Source organism: Delphinapterus leucas, chromosome 12, assembly GCF_059928025.1.
Source record: "Delphinapterus leucas isolate spDelLeu-1000000601 "Yukka" chromosome 12, BTC_Dleu_Yukka2, whole genome shotgun sequence".
Lineage (NCBI taxonomy): Eukaryota > Metazoa > Chordata > Mammalia > Artiodactyla > Monodontidae > Delphinapterus > Delphinapterus leucas.
Window position 1 is genome coordinate 87,581,375 of NC_143140.1, and position 14,766 is coordinate 87,596,140.

A 14,766-nucleotide genomic window follows, 5' to 3' on the forward strand; every position below is an offset into this window, starting at 1 on the left:
AGGGCGTGCACTGAGATTCATCCACCAGAGGCTCCAAACAGCATCCCTTTCTGCCGTTGGTGCTTCAGGCGCCACTGGATCTGCTGGATCACGTGACCCGAGCGGAGAACAGCTCCCATGGCGGCCTGACCCGTGAGGAGCCTCCTCTTGTTCTGGGCCCCACTGAAAACCGTCAGCTTTTCGGGTCACTAGGTAGATAGGCCAGAGTGTCACACCCAGATTAGGAGCACGTTGCCTCTGAAATCCAAAAGGGGCCCAATCAATTTGACACATAAAATTAACTATCACTATACATAGAAACTCAATCTGTATGTAACTCTTGAACTAATTACCTAAAAAGTAATATCTCTCAGGTTTTTAAAATTATGAGTGCTTAGGAGGAAACTTTTATTTAGCTCCTAACTCTGATTGAATTATAACATATTCACTCAACTCCCATCAGCTACCCACCCTCCTACCAGGTGTTATGTCATGATCCACGTGCTAGATTTTTTTTCTTGGGTGGTAAATGTGTTGAAGTTTTGCAGGATATTGCACTTAGGAGTGACTAGGCTGTATTTGCTTAGTACTTGACCAAATAGGATCCAATGTGTCAAAATATTAGAGCTGGAAGTATCTTTAGAAATGGTCTAGGCCAATTTACTTTTTCAGACAAAATGAAGATGCAGGGTGTTAGAGACCAGAGTGGAACTTGGGTTTTCTGTTGTCAGTGAGAAGGGCTTCTCGGTTCTGGCTCTGCCCTGCTCCCTTGGATCTGAGAGGCGTGCTTTAGGCTGGGCTGAGAGTCAGCCTGTTGGGAGATGAGCTGACGTTCTATCTTCAGTTGGTAACCTGGCAAACTTGGCTACCGATCAAAGGTGGTGACTGAGAGAGAGCGATTTTAAAGAGCAGGATGTTGAGAATCCTGCTATCTTAACTGCTCTGAGAATTGAAGAGGAGCATCTGCTAGATTAAATGTAAACGACTAAAGTACACACCTGGTTGACAAGATTACTATCATATTTAATATATAAATTTTAAATTCAAATAGCCAAGTTAACTACTTTAATAATTGAATTTCCCTGTAGCAAATTTAGTGGCAGTTTATCAGTAGGTAGATGCTTAAGAGCTTAATATCAGCCTTTTTTTTTTGAGGCCATAGCATCACTGATACTAAGGCCGCGTTTAATTTTGATTTGTCATCTTGGAGTTGGATGGATGGTGATATGCAGGTCCTCTAGTTCTAATCCAGAAGCACCCCCAGACACACGCAACTGGTTAGATGAGTTGCTTCCAGGTACCCTTGGCAGTTGGCTGTCAAGCCTTTTTTTTAAACCCTTTCCAGTGTTCCAGGTGCCTTTTGAAGACAGCCCCTTCCAGTGATTGGCCGTGCTCCTTGTTAGAAAGTTCTCTTTCACAGTAAACATTGGGCTTATAATTTGCGCTTATGTCTCCTGGTTCTGCCCCAAGACTTTTTTCTAGTTTTCTCAATATTTTTCATAGCTCATTTTGGATAGTCAAAAATTCTAGACTAGAGATTTCAGCTTTCTAATTAAAAAACAAATTGAGCATCCTTCACAAATACAGTAGTTTTCCCAGGGTGAATATGTGTTTTCCTCCCCCGCACACACACCCCAAATAGGATCATGAAGTGATTCTGCCTTACTTCACTTTGTATTGATAGGTAGGAAAACACACTGGACTAGGAATGGAGGTACCTGGTTCCCGGCCCCTGCTCTGCCTCTTGCTAGTTGGGTACTTTGGGCAAGTGAACCTCCCTGAACCTCAGTTTCCTTTTCTATAAAGTGAAGATGATAATGCCTGCTCCAGGTACCAGGCCCTTTTGAGAATCAGTTGTTTTTGTAGTCTGTCCATTTCCTTACAGATATAGGAGGTTAACTCCCTTGTTTTAGAACGGAACATTTTGAATTATAAATTTGATTTATCAGGGGCTTAGATAACAAGTTATGATGATTAAAAAAGGATAGATGATGCTCTCTCGGAAGTCTAAACCCCATGAATGTGGTGGGTTGACAATTCAGTTTATGCTTTTCTGTTTTTATTTTAGAGACTGGGAAGAGATTTTAAGAAATTCAAGAAGAAATAAAATGTATGAGTTATATTGTGGAAGCTAACATATTTGTTGGCTTAAATTAACACTGCATACCTCTAGTGCGGTCCACGTGAAGATCCTGGTTTTAGCTGGGATCCCTGCTACCTCCACATTAGAATCAGATCTAAATCCAAGGGGGAAAAAGTATCATTTGCTAATAGACAATAATGACTTTAAGAAATTAGTGACCTTTGTTGATTAATGCTTTTTATTCAGAATATTTTAATTTCTAATTTGTTCCTGCCTGATTCTACTCTTTTGGTACTTCAGGTAATCTGCTTTATTTACATCTGTTGGCACCTGAGTTCTCTTTGTTTGCTTCCAGTCAGGCTCACCAGACTGGAAGGCTGAACAACACAGAGATGTGCTCTTCCCACTGTGAAAATAGTGGACGTGCGGCCTTTTTCTTACTTTTCCTTTCCCTTTCCTTTTTAAAATCAAGCACTGAGTCCATTTTTTCACACACTCTTCTTCTCTCTTGCCAACCAGAAACATATTACTTACTGAGAAATTAATTCCAAAGTATGGGAATTAATACCCATACAGTGGGGTTGTTTCACAGTCACGGTTTTGGGGGGAAGAAATAAAAATGTGTAAAAGGAAATAGTAATACAGTGTTTCAATCGAATTTGGTGCATGTGACACCGGTTTTGAGCTTTTTGTGTATGTGTGTGAATCATGTTTTACAAGAAATGTTTAGTTCTGTATGATAGCCAGTGATAAAATCTTACATCCTCCTTTAATGTTGTTTGAAATTTCAAAGGAAATGACTGAAAATCAATTAAAGCACGTGTAGTATACTTTAATAACAAGTTTTAAAAAAGTAAATCAAAGCAGTTATACTTAGTATGCTTTAATTACGCTTAATATGCTTTTTTCAAATTCCACGTATTCCAGCCCCACAAACCATGCCCCCAAATCTGATATGTTTTTAGGTCCTTCTTTGAGATACCCTGCCTGGCCCATTATCTTATGATTTAACGGATTCTAACTAAAATGTAACTTTAAGCTTGAAAAAGAATGCTCTCAATACTCGGTGCATAATGTGTATCACAATGATCTGATACCTGTGTAAAGTATACCTGTGTTAAAAGAACAACAGCCTTCATTACCAACAGGATGAAAGCCCAAGTCCCTTTAGCCTTTCTATTGAAAGACACTGTTGGACCTGACTTAATACTTAATGAAATTTACAGCAGGGGGAACAGGTAATATATTTCCTTTGTTTCTTTCAGAGGAGTACAAGGATCAGTTAAAAAAAAGCTGGGACTTGAACACAAGTGCTAATAAGTATCCTCAGAAGTTAATTTGAGTCATTTTAATGACTCAGCAGTAGGGTTGTCTCACTGTGCTTCTAGTTAGCATTTATTAATAACAAATGATGTTGAGCATCTTTTCATGTGCTTATTTGTCATCTATATATCTTCTTTGGTGAAAGGTCTATGAAATCTTTTACCTTTTAGAAAAAATTGAGGTTTTTTTTTTTTTTTGAGTTCTGAGAGTCAGATCCAAACAAGGTCCGTTACATGAATCGCATTAGGTTGCTATGCCCTTTAAATCTTTTAATCTATAGGTTCCTCATTTCTTTATTGTTTTCCTTGCTTTAGGAAAACCCAGAACATGAGAAATTCTGTAGGAAAAGTGGATTTTCCTAATTACATCCCCAGGATGTTCTTTAGTCTGTTTTTCTGTTTTCTATATTTCTTGTAAACTAGTTGTTAAGGTCTAGAGACTTCAAGTTTGATTTTTGGGGGGGCGGGGGTGGGTGGGTAGTTTTGGAATTGCTTCATGGATGGCGTCATGCACTTCCATCAGGAGGCATGTAATACATGATTGTCTGCCTTTTTGTGATGTTTACATTGGTGAGTTAGTTAGCGATTGTCAGTTTGATCCATTCATACTGCAGTCCCGTCAACCTTTCACCTACAGCCATGGTTCCATTAGTAGTTGCAAAATGATATCCTGATTTTGTCGTTCCTTCTTTATTTATTAACTGGAATACTTACACCAAGAAAAACTTGGCCTCATCAACTGTTTGTTATGGGGTAGTGTTTGTAAATAATGGCAGGATAAATGTGGGTTTTGGTTTTTTCCCCCTTTTTGTGCCTGTTTTCAGGGCAGAAAGTTCTATACCATTCTCTAAAAGTTAACAGTGAGGATTTTATTTTTTAGGATTGTTGTGAGCTCATGGATTTTAGCATACATGAATTTTAAGGTACTTGTCTCAGCGCCTTGCACTTTTTGTTGCTCAAATTGTTCCATCCTTGGTTACTGGGAGCCCTTTCCAGTTGGGTCTAGAGGTCTTTTGGTATCTGTTTTGCCTTGTGGGATACTAAGACGTCCCAGGCTCATCTTGTAATTTGTTGATTTTTTTAATGTCAAAAGCCGTTTACCTACCCAAGTAGCAATGAGCACACCTAGATCTTGGTTTCTTGGATCTAGACGCAGACCTTAGTTTCTAGTACCATCTTCCAATAAAAGGAACCAGGGTCCCATGGAGAAATGTCTTATCCAAGGACTGGAGCAGGAAATACACATGAGTCTGGAGCATCTCGTGGTGTCAGAAAAAAAGATGGCACTCAGAAAACAAAACGAAACACATACAGTGTCGGGGGTGTGTCAAAGGGACGGAGGAACCAACTGAAACTGCTCCCAGTGGCCGAAGCAGGAACAGTCTGAGCAGCAAAATACATGGAGTGGTGTTGGATTATAACCCAGGATGTAGAGCAGACATCCGTTAATTCTATTAGTGTCCATACTGGTAAAATTAGTGGAGAAAAGGCAAATCTGAGCAGAAGGGTTGTAAGTAATTTATGTAGACACGCCTCCCTCAAGGAGGTGGAGCATAACGCCAGTCCTGAAGTGTGGGCTGCCCGTGGTCACTTCCTTCCGAAGAGTACAGGTGAGGAAAGGGGGAAAGGCAGAGTCAGTTCAGTGAAGAAACTGAACGGAGACTACTTAACCAGGTGATCCGAGTTAAACTTCAACAGCGACAGGTCATGTTGAGAGAGTGTACCACTGATGGCATTTCACCTCTGTGGTCGTCCCCCCAAACTCCTAACTCCAGCCTATCACGAGGAAAACATCACACACATCCTCATTGGAGGACACCTCCGAGTTCTCCTCAGAGCTGTCCAAGTCACTGAAAACAAGGGACGTTTGAGAGACTTTCTTGTTGTAGTCAAGAGGAGCCTGAGGAAACGTGATGACTAAATGTGGTACTCGAAGTGGGGTCCTGGAACAGATAAAAGACACTACATTAAAATTAAGGAAATTTGAATAAAGCATGGGCTTTGGTCAATAATAATATATCCATATTGATTTATTAATTGTGGCAATATACCATGCAAATGTAAGATCTTAATAATAGGGGAAACTAGGTATGGGACATGTATGGGACCTCTGTACTATCTGTGCAGTTTTTCTGTAAATCTAAGACTATTCTAAAATTTAAAGTCTTAGGAATTTAAAGAGTTGTTTACCCTTTGGCAGTAACCCCAGGAGCTGATATTTGTATAGTGCACCATTGTCTTCAAACACGTTCTCAGTTCCTTTCTTTGAGTTTCTCCTCTAGTTTCCAATTAGGCAGGGGATTGTTTTTCATGAGCATTAAGGCCATATCTAAAGAAACACGTTGGAGCTAGCGCCACAGTTAAGACATAGAACTGGGTGGTGAAGATCAAGCAGAGAGTAATCTTTTCTGCACTGGCCGAGGTTTTCATCCTTCGTTACTTAACAGCCACAGAGGGGACACCACCCACACTGCAGGAAGCCTTGCCCTTGCCAGGGGGGCAGCACCGTGTCTCTGCCCAGACGGGCCCCCCACCCAGCAGATGGGCCTGAGAGGCAGGGAGGGAAGTCTGCTTTGCTGTCCGTGTTCCTGCTGTTGACAGATGGTGTCATTCACGTGGGTGAAGAGCACCGGGGCGGGGGGTGGTGGGGGGGAAGAGACCTGTTAGGGATGTGCCGAGTTTGCCAGGCCTGTCTGGCCTCCAAGTAGAGATGTTGGACAGGATCTAGAGTAAGGGATTGAAGACAAGAACTTGGAAGTCATCGTGCTTAGATGGTTAGACCATGAGTTTAAAGCTGAGACTAGATCAGATGACTAGGCAGTCAGAGTAGACTGAAGAGGGCAGGGTCAGGACTGAGCCTGGAGCTCTGCGCCCCTCGGAGGACGGAAGAGGAAGAGCTGGCAAAGGGGAGACTGAGGGGCACTGGAGGCCGCTGTGTGCACCGTCCCCCAGCCGCGGTGCGCGTTGGCCACTGAGGCGTCCAGCTGCCAGCTGGTCCCCTGCTCCACTCCCCCGTCCCCGTTCCTGCCAAGCGGCCAGCAGCCCATGACCAATGCCCGGGGTGGCACTGGAGGCCACCCCTGCCTCAGAGCGGGGCCAGCTGTGCCGGAGCCACACACCAGGGCTCCCTGTGGGTCAGGCTGAGGAAGCCGGTCTCCAGCGACACATGTCCTTCCCTTACACCCCAGACCTGTCCTGCCTCGCTCACTGCCTTTGTCCTGGGAGGACCCACAGGGAAAGGCTTCAGTGCGCGGGTCCCTGTCCCAGGCTCTGCTTTAGGGACCATCACCGAAGACGCCCGTAGAGAAGACTTACCGAGGGTTGAGGCAAGTACCTTAGTGAATGTCAGCTGCCATTCTTCCTTTTCCGGGCACAGACCTCCCTCCTGGAGCCTGGAGCCTGTCCACCGCGGGACGGGGCGGCCGCGGGCAGAGCTGGAGGCAGGCCGGGCCGGGGGCTGGGGACACAGAGGACGCAGTTCTGCCCATGAGAGGTGGCGACATTGCCACAGAGGAAGTGACGTTTGAACTGCGCGTTGAGGGAAATCCTGCACCAGCTTCAAGGCTTAACTCAAGATCCACGTGGAGTGGCCCTGGGCCCCCTTTTCGGCTCTGTCGGCTTCAGCCTCCCATTTGGGAGCTCTCCAGGCTCGCCGGCCCTGCGGGATATTCACTTTCGAGCCACAGCACGTCAGCCCAGAGGAATGAAGAGGAGGACCTCAAGAGTGATGTGACGTGTGCTGAGCTGACCGGGTCTTTGGGCCGCCAGAGCCCACCACCTGCCCAGTCTTCCCAGACCAGGGCTCAAACCCGTGTCCCCTGCATTGGCAGGCAGATTCTCAACCACTGCCACTGCCCAGCCCCCTCCCTCTGCCCACAGCCCGGCTCCTCCAGGGCACGGCTGTACCTCCTGCGCTGCTCGCCCTTGACGGGCCTGGCGGTGGCTGTGTGGCAGGTGCCTAGAGATGCCTGTCAGGTTCATAAGACGACTCTGATTTCTTCTTGGAGGAAGCCATGAAGGGAGGCCTCGGTGGTGGGTGCACAGCCGGGAGCTGAGAAACCGTTGTCCGGAAGCACAGCGGAGGGGCGGCGAGGGGCAGAGAGAAGGAAGAGCCTCGGTCTGTCTCCTCAGAGCGTGGCACTGAGACGTGTCAAGTAGAATAGAATGTGAAAGTCTGTGGAGATACGGAAAAACTCAGAAGCAGAATCTGAAATAATTTTACACGTGTCTGATTGGAAGACATTTTGAAGTCTGGCAGGGTCGAGTACATTAGGATCTAAGGCACAGCTGGACTGCTGTTGGGATGTGCACTGTCGGCTCACTCTGGAAAGTGACCTGGCACCGTCTGGCGAAGGCAGAGCTGCGCCTGCCTCTGCTCCAGCGGTTCCCCAGTGCAGACTCAGGGGAGCCCTGCTCTGGTTCACAGGGGGCTGGTGGCAGCATGGTTATAAGCAGCAGTGCTAGTGTAATAAAAGCGGGAAAGAAAGGGAAGGCAGCCTAAATGTTTGTCAGCAAGGGGATGAGGTAACAAACCGTGGTGTCGTCACAGTGACTGCAATGAAGCAGTGAGAACGGACGAGTTGGAGCCACGCTTGTCAACAAGGATGAATTTCACAGCCTAGTGCTGAGCTAAAGAATCCACAGAGGTTTTAAAGCTTGAGAACAGGCAGAAAGGCTGGTCATGTGTAAGCTGGACGGCAGGTACGTGGAAGCTTATTATCCTGGTTGCTCTTCTTGGGTGTATGTTTAGTGTTTTCTGTAATATTTGAAATTTTTAAAAAAACACGAAATACTGAAGTGAGGATGCACACGTGAGTATAAAAATGCATGTGAATTAAAAACATGAAATGCCAGGAAGTGTTTCCTCAGAGGAGGGAGAGCTGAGGTGTGGGAGGAGCACACGGGGGCTTTCAATGGTCCTGGTGATATTTTCCTAAGCTGAATGAGGACAATACTTCAGGTGAATTTTTCTTTAAACTGTTATGTCTTCCATAAATATTGTGAAAACTCTTTTTTAAGTTTTTTAAAAAAGGCTATGGAAATATTTGTACCTTCTCTCAGCTCCACTTTTTAAATCTGTGAAATGGGAGGTTAGAATAACAGTAATACCTCCTCCTAAGATATCTGTGAAGATAAAATAAGTTTATGTATGTGAAAATGACTTTCAGACTCTTGATTATTATTATTACGAAAAGAAAGTGTTCAAATTCCTTGCTACAGAAGTAGGTGAAGCTGGAAATACGTTCATTGTGGGAAGATCAGAAAACGTAGAAAAATTCTGATGAAAATCCCTTTACTTCGCCACCGCTAATGTTTTAGTTTATTTCTCTTTAGTATATGATTTTTGTTTTCTTCTGTCAGAATTAGAGTTTGTTGGTACAGCTGTTTTTGAGAATATTTCTGCATCGCAGAAGTCTGACAGCAGGAGTAAGAAAGAAGACGTGAGGCGGCTTCTCCAAGCTCCCCCAGGTGCTCCTTGAGGGCAGGACGTCTGCTCCATCTGTGTGTGTCCCGTGAGCAGCGCCTTGGTGGGGCTGAGGGATTGATGGCCCCAGGCCAGTTTGGTTGCGGAGACCAAGTGCCCTGGACCGGAGCGAGGAGACTGAGGCTCTGGCCTGGAGCCTGACCTACCTCGAGCGTTCTGCGTGACCTCATGCTGGCTGCCCCCATTCTCATCTGTGAGACTGCGTGGTCGTGTCAGCTCTCAGTTGGCTAAAGCCAGTAACCGTTGTCTATACCAAGAGTATTTGTGCGAGAATAAGTGGGAGGTGATGATGGAGAACACATGCTTAGCCCTGGTAAGGTGCTCTGTAACCTCGGGGAACAGTGTTTGTGACTGAACATACTTTCCAGTAAAATTCTGCTTGGGAGATGGCAACTGAGATGGGACAGAGAAGGATGGAAGTGGGAGTCACAGGGAGTATTCACTGCACTGGTTTGAGATATGCACAAATCAGAAAATGGCCAGGAGATGAAGGTACTGACTGTTGGGTTTCCTACAGATGTACTTTTGGATGAAGCCATTCAAAGCATTTTATATATTGCTTCAGTGGAAGACTCTCGCTGCCACCTAGTAGATGAGAAGGCTAGGGACGGTAATTTTGCATTCGTATCAGGAGACTTGATAGAGTTCTTTTCTTTCCTAACTCAGTCCTGCCTGATAATATAAACTCTCCCCAAAAAGAAGATGTATTATTTTCCAACAAGAAGGTTTGGAAAACATCAGGAAGGAGTGTGTAGCTGTGAGTTTCCTGAGAAGCGTCTTGGGGAGCCAGGACTGTGGAAGTCACCTCCAGACAAGTTCAGATTCAGGTTTAGAACCACGTAGCAGCACCCTGGTCCCTGGCCTAGGGCTTAGAAAACCATAGATCCGTGTTTTCTGGATTCCTTTATTGTCCCTGAACCATTTCCTTCATGGAGTTCTTATCAGCATATTGAATTGAATGAAGACTGGATCTGTGAACATGTAAATGAGAGAAATAGATTATGTGGAAATAAAAGCAAAAGTTTCCCTCAAACAGAGTGTTTCAAAAGGCTTAGGAAGAGAAACTCTTGCAACTCACTAATAAAAAAGACAACCCAATTAAAAAGGGGCACAGGGGGGCTTCCCTGGTGGCGCAGTGGTTGAGAATCTGCCTGCCAATGCAGGGGACACGGGTTTGAGCCCTGGTCTGGGAAGATCCCACATGCCGCGGAGCAACTAGGCCCGTGAGCCACAACTACTGAGCCTGCGCGTCTGGAGCCTGTGCTCCGCAACAAGAGAGGCCACAACAGTGAGAGGCCCACGCACCGCGATGAAGAGTGGCCCCCGTTTGCCACGACTAGAGAAAGCCCTCGCACAGAAACGAAGACCCAACACAGCCAAAAATTAATTAATTAATTAATTAATTAAAGTACCCTTAATTAAAAAAAAGGGGGGGCACAGGATCTGAATAGACATTTCTTCAAAAAAGGTAAACAGATGCCCAGTAAGCACTTGCAAAGATGCTCAAAACCATTAGCCATCAGGGAAATGCAAATCAAAACCACTTCACACCCACTAGGATGGCTATAATCAAAAAGACATAGTAGCAAGTGTTGGAGAGAATGTGAAGAAACTGGAATCTCATACATTGTTGCTGGGAATGTAAATTGGAGCAGCCACTTTGGAAGACAGTCTGGCAGTTCCTCAAAAAGTTAAACATAGAATTATCGTTTGACTCAGCAACTCCACTCCTAGGCATATACCCAAGAAAATAAAAACTGATACACAAATGTTCATAGCAGTATTATTCATAATAGCCAAAAGGTGGAAACAACCCAGATATTTATCAACTGAATGGATAAACAAAATGGTATATCCATACAGTGGAATATTATTTGACCATATAAAGGAAGTAAATACGGGCACATGCTCCAACATGGATAAACCTTGAAAACATTATGCTGAGTGAAAGAAGCCAGGCACCAAAGGCCACACATTGTATGATTGCATTTCTATGCAGTGTCCAAAATAGGCAAATATGAACAGACAAAAGATCAGTGATTGTCTCGGGCTGAAGGGAGTACTGGAGGCTGATGAAGATGTTCTAGAATTTACTGTGGTGATTGCACAGCTCTATAAATGATACAAAAACCATTGAGTTTTACTTTTTAAATGGGTTGTATGGTATGTCAGTTTTGTCTCAGTACAACTGTTGATGCCCCCCCGCCCCGCCCCAAATCTCACTTGGACTAGTTTTAACATCTTAGTGTTGAAAGAGAACAGTATAAAATTCTAAAGAAATATGGTTAATCGTCCTTCAGGAATATTTTAATTTAGAAAGATTTGTGGAGTGCTGCTGTGTGCCTGGCGTCGTGCCGGGCTTCAGGAGTACAGATGCAAAGAAATCGTCAGGCTGGTGAGAACCAGAGATGGTGTGCGGGGCGTGAATGCGTGCACCAGAACTGGGTAGGGGCACGTTGCTGTGTGCCTGGTGCTGCCCTAAGGTCCTTTCTCATCGTAGTTTTCACAGTAGCTCTAGAAGGATTGCTGCTGTTACCCCCGTTGCAGATAAGGAAAAGGGACCCAAGCGGGTCAACAGGGTGCCCAAGGCCATGCAGCTGGTGAGCGGTGCGGCCGGGGCTGAGCTCTGGACCTCATGGGACCGTCATGCTGGTGGGCATGAAGCCGTTGTCCACATTGAATTTCTTCCAGCCTCTGTTTCAGGGTGCTTTTGGTTCTTTGTTAAAAAACAGCTAAATGTATCTAAAATTCAGTTGGCACTCATTTTGTTTTTCTTGTACAAGTGAAGTTAGTGCTGTTTCGCTTAATAAATTACAGAATAAGAAGAACTGAGTGGTAATAATCACTTACAGGGATTTATAACTTGAGCTATTTGTATTTAACGTATGTCCAAATTACATTCTTTTAGGGTTAAGGGAAATATTTCTGAACATTGGTGATACTGGTTGTTCACAGTGGCGGTTTCCTGTATATATCTGTAAAGTAGAAATTATATCTACCAACACCATTTGAAGGGTTCCTGCCTCAAACGATGAACATTCTTGGATGAACTGGTGCCTTGGATTAACTGGCACTAGAGTTTTGTTCTGCCTAAAAATAGTTCTAGAGGTAGGAGGTGAAGTGACTTATTGAGGGCATTAGAGTACAGCCCAAATAGGCCTTCAGCAGACCTGTGCTGTATTTTTAGTGTAGATTTCTCTACCGTTAATTGTACTCAGTAAGTATTTATTGATAAGAATAGCTATAAAATGATAGAAACCTTACATTGGAGAGGGTGACAGGCTAGCATTTTGGGGGAATAATCAAAGACCTGGGTCAAAACTTGGCTTAGCCTCTGTCTGTAGAGGAACACATACTTCAGCTAACATGTTAAATGCTGAAGTTCTTTTGTACCCAAAGCAAACAGGAGCCCCGTTTTCCTTTAAAAGGGAAGGAAGCTCTGCCTTAGAATGCCTGGGCAGCTGCTTAGCACCCTGCCACGTCATCTGGGCAACTGAGAACCCAGCTGGCCCCTGCTTGGTAATTCCTCAACGCTCTGGTATGTCCTGACATTGCCAAGCAGACTGGAGGGATTCGCAGAACAGGAAATAAGCGGCTGGGAGATAAGACGGGCAGCTCCTAATCGCAGACGAGAGCGGAAATGAGAAAACGAATCCAGGGAAGCAACATCGCAGTTTAACTTTATTTTTAAACCAAGGATCACTGGAAAGATTTCTCCCTCTAATTTAGGGGAGCAACCCACCTATATTCAGTTATACCGGTTATACTCACAGCAAAGAAGTGTGTGTATGGGGACTGCACTTCTGTTTACTGCTGCATCTCAACTGATCAGGAATTACGAAAAGATGACATTGAGTCTGTGAACTCTGTTTCTCCAACAACTACTACTGTGTTGTCATAAGACCAAGACATTTTTAACGTTAGAAATAACTTTAAAATATTTTTTTGCCTCTGCTCTTTTGTGTTTGTGTCATGCTGCGACTTACAGGCTGTCTTCATGAAGAAGAGAGGTTTTGTTACTGATAATAACTAAATATGCAATCATGTGTGGCGATGGTTGTTAAAGGAAAAAGGCAAAAGTATAGAAAATGTGACTAAAATGTGATGCCTTGTCATCAAATATTATAAGGAAGGTCATAGTAGATGCATGTTCAGTGTATTTAACTTAGGAAATAAGTGTTCTTATTTGTCCTATTCCGCCCTCTTGTAGCCATCCTGAAGTGCATCAGTGATTGTGGGCTTAGGTGATGCAGGTGTCTTGAGGGACCATATTGCAGCACATTGTAGGCGGCACTGCTCAGGCCGATTGTTGTTGGGTCCGAAAGTTTATGAAGTTGGTTTTTATTGGCTACTTGGAAATTCTAAATTTTATGATACATTCAGTGCGGTGCGTTTAAAGACTTTAATTGTGTTGGTTTTACTATTTTAAAAAATTAGATCAGTAATTTAAATACAGAATCTTTAAAGCTAGACTTTAAAAACATGAATCTGGGTTTGTTGCCCTCCCTTCCGCCTGTTTTGAGGCCCCTCCTGTGTATGTTCACAACTCTGTACTTGCATGTAGAGCAGGGTATTATGTCTGGTTAGTGAACTGAACTCCGCAGGGACAAAGATTTCCTAACTTTCTATCCTCACAGCCTAATGGTTTGTAATAGGCAGTCTGTCAGTATTGGCTCTTGTTAAAATGCCTTTGGGAGTCGAAAGTAACCTACTTGAAGTAGTTTTCAAAGCATAACTGAATGAGAATCGTAACTTACGTGTGGCTGTTTGGCATGATATGCTCAGCATTCCTGTGTGTCAGTGTTCAGAGGTGAGCATGCCTCTGCCCTTTTCCTCCAGTGGCCCAGCTCAGGGGGAGGAGGGTGCACGTAAACCTGTGGTTATGGCAGGTGGTGTGAGCGCGGCACCTGCAGAGCAGTGACCAGAGAGGGACAGGCAGTCGCAGTGGAGGGACAAAAGCTAGATGGGGCTGCCGGCATCTGGCAGTGTCTGCATCCACGGAACTTGCATCCGTTTTGCAGGCGGGCCATTGACTAGCTTAGATTTGGCCGAAAATTGCCAGGTCTCAAAAGATTGCAGCCTTTCAGCTCTTGATGCACAGTTTTAAAAAAGAGCTACAGTATCCTTACATTTTAAGTGGGTAGTAATTTCCTCTTGGACAATTTGAGGATTTTAGTATGCATCTTGCAACAAATGCTGATACCACCAAGTGTGGTGGATCAAGGCTGGGGGGCCTCTCCTGGCTCTCTGGTGCCCATGGTACAACTTTGAGAAGGGGCAGGGCTTCTGTGTCGGTCTGTGGTTTGGACGCAGATGGACGTGAGGAGGGAACTGTGCTTTTGGAGGCCTGTGATTGTCAGTCCTTGGCCTCAGCCACTCACAGTCAGTGGTTTAGAACATAAGTGGAACTTGGGGACCATATGCACCGGTGCCACGTATTCACGAGGGTTGTTAGCTTATTAGGCACAAAGTCCTGGGAGGAGACGGGATTCGCATCTTATGAGCAGCAGGGGTGCTCTTGCTGGTTAGTAACAGTCCTCATTTGACTGACATACATGTGTATGTGTCCACGTATCCATGGCTGTTCTGGCTCCCAGCTGGACTTTGCGCTTGCCGAGGGCAGGCTCTGTCTTCTCCACCTCCGTGTTGGTCACGCGGCAGTGCGCAGCATGGATCTGATGAGTACGAGCTGAACGAAGGAAACGATCACGGTCACCAGCGCGGGCGGGCCAGGTGACCTCCGGAAGCATTCCCCGTGGGGAGCCCGGCGCTGGTTTTGTGCCTCCTGGGACCACTTCATAGCCCTGTGTGCTTACAGGTCTTTCTGGGCTCTGTGAGGGCTGATCCCGCAGACCACCTACCTGCGGCCACCTTTTACATGAACGAGTGATAGTTGA

The 14,766-nt window shown here is 45.0% G+C and overlaps 1 protein-coding gene across 5 annotated transcripts in view; it reads left to right on the forward strand.

The window, feature by feature from the left end:
* TULP4 (TUB like protein 4) overlaps positions 1 to 14,766 on the forward strand; it is a 228,283-nt gene that overhangs the window by 134,696 nt on the left and 78,821 nt on the right. The window lies entirely within an intron of this gene.